The sequence below is a fragment of the Pelophylax lessonae genome, assembly GCF_965119305.1.
Source record: "Pelophylax lessonae genome assembly, chromosome: 4".
Classification (NCBI taxonomy): Eukaryota; Metazoa; Chordata; class Amphibia; order Anura; family Ranidae; genus Pelophylax; species Pelophylax lessonae.
The window spans coordinates 343,723,429-343,732,447 of record NC_138771.1 but is presented as its reverse complement, the minus strand read 5'-3'; positions in this window follow the sequence as shown (position 1 = coordinate 343,732,447).

Sequence of the window (9,019 nt, the reverse complement as noted above, 5' to 3'; positions counted from 1 at the left end):
TTAGCAGTTTACATTTAATAAAATAATTGCATTACTATGTTCTGTGTACTGTGGGAGACCAGATCTAGTGAATTTCAGGGTCCTGGGTTTAGTAACTCTTCAAAGCAGATTTCCACCATTGCAGTCCATTTTCAGACACCTTGACGTTGGGTTTGTTGTATATGTGTTCACACACAAATTTATACCTAAAAATATTTCAAGCCCAACTCTACAAAAAAATGATTTTGTCAACCTGTGTCTTTCTCATTGGTTTCTGCTGCAATCAGCTCCTACTAACACATCTTGTGTTCTCCTCCTAAGTGCTAGGTTCCTTTTTTACGGTTTATTTTAGGCCCTGGAGGCCTGCAAGATTCCTCCACTGTATATTTGAGGGGACTGGTCCTCCCACCACCCTTATGCTTATGTAAGCATAGCAGCGTAGGATACTGTGTGCCCACCTTCCTTTCTTGGTAAGGGACTGCCCAAGGAATGCCCTTAAACAGGACTTAATAGTCCATCTGTATACATGTACTTCTGGGAAATTTAGTTATTATATGGGGAAGGAGAGATAGGAGGTGACATGCATCCCTGCACTGAATACTCCCAGCAGCACAGGATGATATGAAATTAAATTTGCACATGATGTCACAGCAAAAGAAAACAGTATATCACAAAAAGCGTCTGATCAAAAAATGAACACGGTGGTTTTTACTTGGCTATATATAGCAATGGATCAGTAGGTGGGCAGATTGCCCGTGGAGCTGGGCTTTAAAAAATAATGTGTTACCTTTCTAGTTTGGAGCAGGTTTATGCATAAGTCTACGTTCACATCTAGGCGTTGCTATTTTTACAGGCTTTTCCGGGCGTTTTTTAGGTTGACAAGTGACCAATGAGAAAAATAAGCTTGATTTTGGGCAGATTACAGGTGTTTTTATGTACTTTTTTGAGCGACGGGCATTTTGCTTAAGGTGACAGAACACTCAGATATGAACAGGGGCCATGGAAATGAATGGGATTGGTCTTGTTGGGCGTTTCTAGAGCGGAGGCTTAGAGCATAAAATCACCCAAAAACGCCTAGATGTGAACAGAGCCTAAAGCGGGATACACACTATCCAACTTTTGTGGTTAGATTTCCTTCAGATTTACCTTTTCTATGTAGTGCAAGGGCCTGCCAGATTGCATACAAATTGAAAGTGTTTAGGTTTGGCCTCATATTATATGGTTTTGGTAAGTCTAAAGGAAAAAGTCTTCAGAAAATCTTATAGTGTGTATGGCCCATTAGACTCTATAGGTTGCTTGTATTAGGAATAGCTTCTAATGTGCAATTAGGGGACAGATGTAAGTACAGTTTTTTTTTTTTTTTTTTAAAGTGCATAAACATACAAGGTATCACTCAAGCTTCGAGATCTTTGACAGTGTGCACCTGTAGTTTACAGTGATTATGAAGATATGCCAGCATACTACAGACAGTACAGGCAATACTTATTATTACACAAGAAAATAAACCTAAGTCGGATTTTATTCAAGTAACGGGTAATTAGCATTTTTAAGTATTTAGAAGTTACGCTATGTAAATGGGAACATGCTAGAGCATGGTTTCTTAACTTGGGTTCCTCCAAAGGATGCTAGGGGTTCCTTGAGTAATTTCTATCACTCAGTTAGGTTCCCATTGACATCTTTGATCATTTTAAGCTATCTGTAAGTGGGTAATTCTTCCCAATGACCATCACAATAATGCATTATGAGTTGTAGATCTAGTAATTTTTATCAGGGGTTCCCTGAGACAGGAAAGTTATTTTAGGGTGTTCCTACGTGTTGAAAAGGTTGAGAAAGCCTGTGCTAGAGAGCTAGAGTGACAGTGACATAAGGGAAGCTACTGCGCAAGAATATAAAATAAAAACAAAGGGGTATCTTATGTACTGCCGGTAATTGTATGTTACTATTAACCACTTCAAAACCAGACTGTTTTACCTCCGATTTGCCCAGGCAATTTGAATGACAATTACTCAGTCATGCAACACTTAATTTTATATCAGGTTTTGAGAAATATAGAGCTTTATTTTGGTGGTATTTAACCACCACTTTTTTTTTTTTATTTAATAAATAAAAAAAAAAAAAAAAAAAAACAGGCTTTGGCACTATGCACAGGGGGGCCATAATGGTACGTCTTCCCAAATAGTAGCTGGTCCCGCCCACCTGTCTATATACACACGCACACATAAATACATATGTTTAGTGGCCATGTGGGAAGTGGTTAAACCAGAACTAAAGTCCAAAATACTTACAGTACCTTTGCTTCAACAGATTGACACCTGTGAGGTCCCTCAACAGTATCTTCTCCCTGGCCTTTTCTGGGTGACGGTCTTCAGCCATCTTCATTGCCTGGTGTGGGATGAGATCACTCCTGGGTATGCGCAGGAGTGTAGTCATCCTGGCACACAGGTACCATGAGCAGGCAGGTAGGTAAGTTTATTTTATTGCAGAAGACACATTGTATTTCTCTTCTTCAATAAAGAGCCGGCCTCCGTTTTTTCATTAAAGAAAGGTGTTCCACTTTAACCTGTATATTGCTGTGGGTTAGATTGTAATTGTGCGCTAAACACAATATGTAATATGCTATTGTTGAACTTGTGCAAATATACTGTTACAGTGGGTTTTGGGTTAAATGTACTTTGTGTCTTATGTATTTGTCACAACCAATTTTATTTTGGTAAAATTTATATTCCATCGCATCTATTTCTTATTGCTGACTAAGCTTGGAGTGGATGTCTGTACACTGGCATACAGGAAATTGTGAGTTTGGAAAAGATTTTTTGGGGTTTCTAGCGTTAAGGTAAAGTGGTTATAAGGTAGAAGGTTGTTAAGCTTAATGCATTATCTACCGTTACACCTGGGTGAGGAGTGCACTGACAAAGCAGAGCTGCAGGTTTTTGTTTGTGATCGTATTGTGGATGTATATATATTTATATTGGATTATTGTTTTACGAGTGCCAACAAAAAGTTGGAATGCAGAGGGGTTTTTTTTGTGTGTATAGAGAACTGCGTGCCATTTTTTCAGTGTGAAACTGTACATTATAGCTATTATGCTTGATATGCAGCAACATTAAATGAAAAGCCAATAATGTGAACACCACTCAAGGAAAATTGTTCTTACTGTTCTTTCAGAATACAAAACAGGCTTTTTCCATATTGCTGCTAACAATAAAGAGAAAAGCCTCTCCTGTACGGTTATCACTTTGACATATCGCAGAATTATGCTGCATTGTTCTAGCCCTGCAACATCCTGTGTACTGTCAAGTTCCACACGTATTTCATTTAACAGCTTCTCTAACATCTTGGCTTATCTGTGGTTTCACCATGTTTCCCATGATAAAGATCAAGTAATTGGCTAAAACTTTGCATAACAAAGTTACCAGACCATCTCTTCTACTTCTGCCCAAGCTTCACCCTTCCCCTAGAGGCAATGCACAGAATAATATTAATCAAAATTTGAAATACTATTTTTGCAGCATTGCATCAATATTAATCAAGATCTACCTTGTTCTCTTGTAGACGGATGCATTTTCCATTACTTGCTTTTTTTTTTTGGGGGGGGGGGGGGGCTGGATTATTGCTGAGGTTCTTTCTATAAGTAGGGTTAAGTGAGAGCACTTCAGGCTCTACTTCACCTGAACATCCATCTAAACAGATTGCTTTCATTGTGTTTGTGTCTCTGGTGTGTTGCCACTTCTATCCCCACATACCTCTCAGGTACTTCACTAACCTCCCTCTGTTACTCTCCTCATCTAAGGCACACTGCCATTCATCTTTTTCTCTAGTTTCCCTGAAAATAGCTGTGATCTACCGACCCCCTTGGACCGTTCTCAACCTTTCTTGAAGACTTCTTTGCCTGGCTACTCTACTTTCTCTCTTCCGAAATCCCCACAATCATTCTTAGTGACTTCAACATCTCTGTTAATACCAAACACTTCTGCTACTTCTAAACTTCTCAATCTAACCTACTCTTTTGACCTGAAGCAATGAATACATTCTTCTACCCACTCAGATGGCAACACCCTTGACCTTGTATTCTCCTACCTCCCCCCTCGTGCAACTTCTCTAACAATACCTTTCCTCTCTCTAAACACCACCTTATTAGTTTCCCTCTCTCCCTCCAACCACATAACAATTACCCATAGAAACCTTAGTCGCCTTAACCCTTCTCTTCTCTACTACTCAGTGTTAATTTAGTTAACGAAAACATTTGCCAGCAGCAATATTATGGTGACAAAAGCGAAACGAAAAGCACATCACATTTTTAACCCCTTCCCTACCGGCGCATTGTAAAATGGCACACCCTCCCTCCGGGCAGATGTCATAGGACGTCTGCCCGTTCTCGGCGCAGGACACAGCCCATCCCCGATCAGGGTAAAGAGCCAATGAAAATTGCTCTTTAGCACGTGACCATCTGTGTCCAATCACAGCCGGTCACAAATGTCAACAAACCCAGTAAGTGCCTGTTACCGGGTTCTCCTTACACACTAATCCTGGGTGAAGAGGAGATTGTGGCAACAGGCAATTACCAATCACAGTGCACAGGAAAACACACAGATTGCCCCAATAATAAAGAGGATCTGCCACAGCCCATCAGAGTACCTGAGTACCTGCCTCCAGCCCATCAGAGTACCCGAGTACTTATCTGCAGCCCATAAGATTATTCAAGTACCTGTCTGCAGCACAGAGTACCCCAGTACCTATCAGTAGACCAACAGAGTACTACAGTACCTGTCTGCAGCCCAGAATACCCGAGTACCTGTCTGCAGCCCAGAGTACCTATCTGCAGACCATCAGTGTACCCCAATAAATGTCTGCAGCCCATCAGAGTACCCGAGTACCCGTCTGCAGCCCATCAGAGTACCCGAGTACCCGTCTGCAGCCCATCAGAGTACCCGAGTACCCGTCTGCAGCCCATCAGAGTACCCGAGTACCCGTCTGCAGCCCATCAGAGTACCCGAGTACCCGTCTGCAGCCCATCAGAGTACCCGAGTACCTATCTACAGCCCATAAGATTATTCAAGTACCTGTCTGCAGCACAGAGTACCCCAGTACCTATCAGTAGACCAACAGAGTACTACAGTACCTGTCTGCAGCCCAGAATACCCGAGTACCTGTCTGCAGCCCAGAGTACCTATCTGCAGCCCATCAGTGTACCCCAATAAATGTCTGCAGCCCATCAGAGTACCCGAGTACCCGTCTGCAGCCCATCAGAGTACCCGAGTACCCGTCTGCAGCCCATCAGAGTACCCGAGTACCCGTCTGCAGCCCATCAGAGTACCCGAGTACCCGTCTGCAGCCCATCAGAGTACCCGTCTGCAGCCCATCAGAGTACCCGTCTGCAGCCCATCAGAGTACCCGTCTGCAGCCCATCAGAGTACCCGTCTGCAGCCCATCAGAGTACCCGTCTGCAGCCCATCAGAGTACCCGTCTGCAGCCCATCAGAGTACCCGTCTGCAGCCCATCAGAGTACCCGTCTGCAGCCCATCAGAGTACCCGTCTGCAGCCCATCAGAGTACCCGTCTGCAGCCCATCAGAGTACCCGTCTGCAGCCCATCAGAGTACCCGTCTGCAGCCCATCAGAGTACCCGTCTGCAGCCCATCAGAGTACCCGTCTGCAGCCCATCAGAGTACCCGTCTGCAGCCCATCAGAGTACCCGTCTGCAGCCCATCAGAGTACCTGTCTGCAGCCCATCAGAGTACCTGTCTGCAGCCCATCAGATTACACGAGTACCGGTCTCCAACCCATCAGAGTACCCGAGTACCTGTCTCCAACCCATCAGAGTACCCGAGTACCTGCCTGCAACCTAGAGTGCTTGAGTACCCATCTGCAGACCATCAGAGTACCCCAATACCTGTCTGCAGCCCATCAGAGTATCCAAGTACCTATCTGCAGCCCATCTGAGTACCCATCTGCAGCCCATGCCATATATGTTGGGTTGTTTGCTTTCCAAAATGGGGTCATTTTGTGGGTAGTTTCATTGTCCTGGTGATCCAGGGCATTCAAAAAAGTGAAAGGTAGTAATGAAATTATATGTGTAATTTATGCTCCTAGAACGCCTGACAGTTCTCCCTGCATATTAGGCCTCTATATGTGGCCAGGCTGTGTAAAAGTCTCACACATGTGGTATCGCTATACTCAGGAGTACCAGAATGTATTTTGGGGTGTAATTGCAAGTATGCATATACTGTGTGTAAGACATAACTTATGACATTTTTGTGTAAAAATATAATTTCTTCATTTTCCCAAGAATTGTGGGAAAAAATTACAAATTCAAAAAACTCACCATGCTTCTTAACAAATACCTTGGACTGTCTACTCTCCGAAAAGGGGTCGTTTGGGGGGTATGTGTACTGTCCTTTAAGGGCCTCAAGAAATGAAATAGGCCGTCAGTACATCAGGTGTGATCAATTTTCAATGATTGGCAGTTAGACTGCAGCCAGCATTACAGGCCTCAGAGTCCTCAGACGACAGTCCAGAGCATTACTGTGCATCCCGCTCCTGAGGACAACTGTTCAGAGCAGAGAGCACTGCGAGTGTGTACATTACAATTACAGGCCTCCCCTCAGACCGCTGTCCATTTAGAGCAGTGTGAGTGCTCAGAGGAGGCCTGTAATGTGCGCACAGATATCCAGAGCACTGTGCATTACAGGCTGTCCCTGAGACCACCATCCAGCACTATGCAGCATTACAGGGCTCTCAGTCAGACCACCATCCTAGAGCACTGTGCATTACAGGCCTCCCCTCAGACCACCATACAGAGCACTGTGCAGCATCACAGGCCTCTCCTACCACCCAGAGCACTGTGCAGCAGCATTACAGGCCTAAGACCACCATCCAAAGCACTGTATAGCAATTACAGCCACTGTCCAGAGCACTGTATAGCATTACAGCTACCATCCAGAGCACTGTGTAGCATTACATCCACCATCCAGAGCACGGTGTAGTATTAAAGCCACCTTGCAGAGCACTGTGCAGCATAACAGGCCTCCTCAGACCACCATCCAGAGTGCTGTGTGCAATACAGGACTCCTCAGAGCACTGTGTGCAATGCATTACAGGCCTCCTCTTCAGATGTCCATGTCCAGAGCACTGTGTGCATTACAGGCCTCCTTAGACCACAGTCTACAGAACCGTGTGCATTACAGGCCTTGTCAGAACACCATCAAGAGCACTGTGCAGCATTGCAGGCCTCCTCAGACCATCCAGAGTGGCTAAATCTGTATCCGTGAGTTTGTTCGAACCTTAATACCATAAATAACAACATATTAAATGTTTTTACTCTAGGAGTATATAATAAGTTTGGAAATTCTATAAAAATGCTTAAACAATGCATTACAATTTAACTACACATGGATTTTAGTTGACAAATTATTTTATTCAACTGTACTGGAGATTTTAGTCAACTAAAATAAAACAAACTATTGCAGATGACTAAAATGGAACTAAAACTAAAATGGCATTTAAGTCAAAAGACTAAAACGAAATCAAAATTCGATGCCAAAATTAACACTGCTGCTACTGACCACCTATATGAAAATCTCACCCCTGTCCTGTCCCAACCTAGCCACTTCTGTCAACAACACTTCACTGTTATCCTCCCTGGACCCACTGGCCCCCCTCCCTACACACAAAATCAGGCCCCAACTCCTACAACCTTGGAAAATGGATGACATCAGAAGTCTGAAAAAACATACCCACGCTCAAGTGCCTGTGACGTAAGACTAAAGGGCCATACACACTATAAGATTTTCTGAAGACTTTTTCCTTCAGATTTACCTTTTCTATGAAGTGCAAGGGCCTGCTAGATTGCATACAAATTGAAAGTGTTTAGGTTTGACCTCATATTATATGGTTTTGGTAAATCTAAAGGAAAAAGTCTTCAGAAAATCTTATAGTGTGTATGGCCCATAAGTCTCCGAAAGATTTCAATCAATATAAGCCTGCCCTCCAAAAATACAATTCCTGCCTCCTCACTGCCAAGAAGACCTATTTCATCTCTCTAACTTATAATGCCGTCCCCATCAACTCTTCTCAAACATCAACTCTTCTTTGCCCTCCACCCACTAACTCACTCACTGACCAGGAGATCGCCAATCACTTAAAAAGGATTGATAAAATTAGTGAGGAGATAACACTTAACACTCCATGTCCACAGGTACAATCATTACTTCCTTCATTCAACCCCACCACTCTAGACCAGGTTTCTAAACTTGTTTCTAATGTCACTTTTTTCTAATGTTCACCTAACCATCTGCCCCCAGACCCTGTTCTCTCACAAGTGCTACGGTCACCCTCTAACTCTATCCTTCACTCTCTCACATCTTAAAGCGGAGTTCCGGCCACAAAAAAAAAATTTCAATGAACATAACCCCGGGACAGTCAGGGCTAGTACATTCCACAATGGCTAGCCTCTGATCTTTCCCGGTTTGCACTTACCTTTTAGAAGAAATACTCACTTTTAAAATTTCTTCTCCAGCGCTGCCATCTCAGGTGTGGGCAGCTGGAAGCCAGCGCGATCCTCTTCTGCGTCCTCTTCGGCCCCATGATGCACTGCGCCAGCCCCGCCGTCACTTCTGGGGCCGCAGCGTCATCCCTGCACAGCTTCTGGGCATGCCCAGAAGCTGTTTAGCAAGGTATGACGTGCCTGAACCGGAAATGACGTCGGGGCCGGTGCAGGCGCATTGATTCCTGGGAGTGATGACGTTCAGCTCCCAGGAATCATTGCAAAGCGGAAGTGACGGCGTGGGCCGCGCGGTCGAGGGAGGAAGTGGAAGAAAGGTGAGTATATTTTTCTGCAATTACAAGGTAAGTAAAAAAAAAATAAAAAATCATAACTACCCATTTCTTTTTCAGGTGACAAATAGGAAGCGGATGGCCCAAAATCGACTATGTCGATTTTGTGGCCGGAACTCCGCTTTAAATCTCTCCCTGTCCTCTGGCATCTTCCCCAACTCTCTAAAACTTGCACTAGCCACCCCCATACTTAAAAGCCCTAATTGAAAT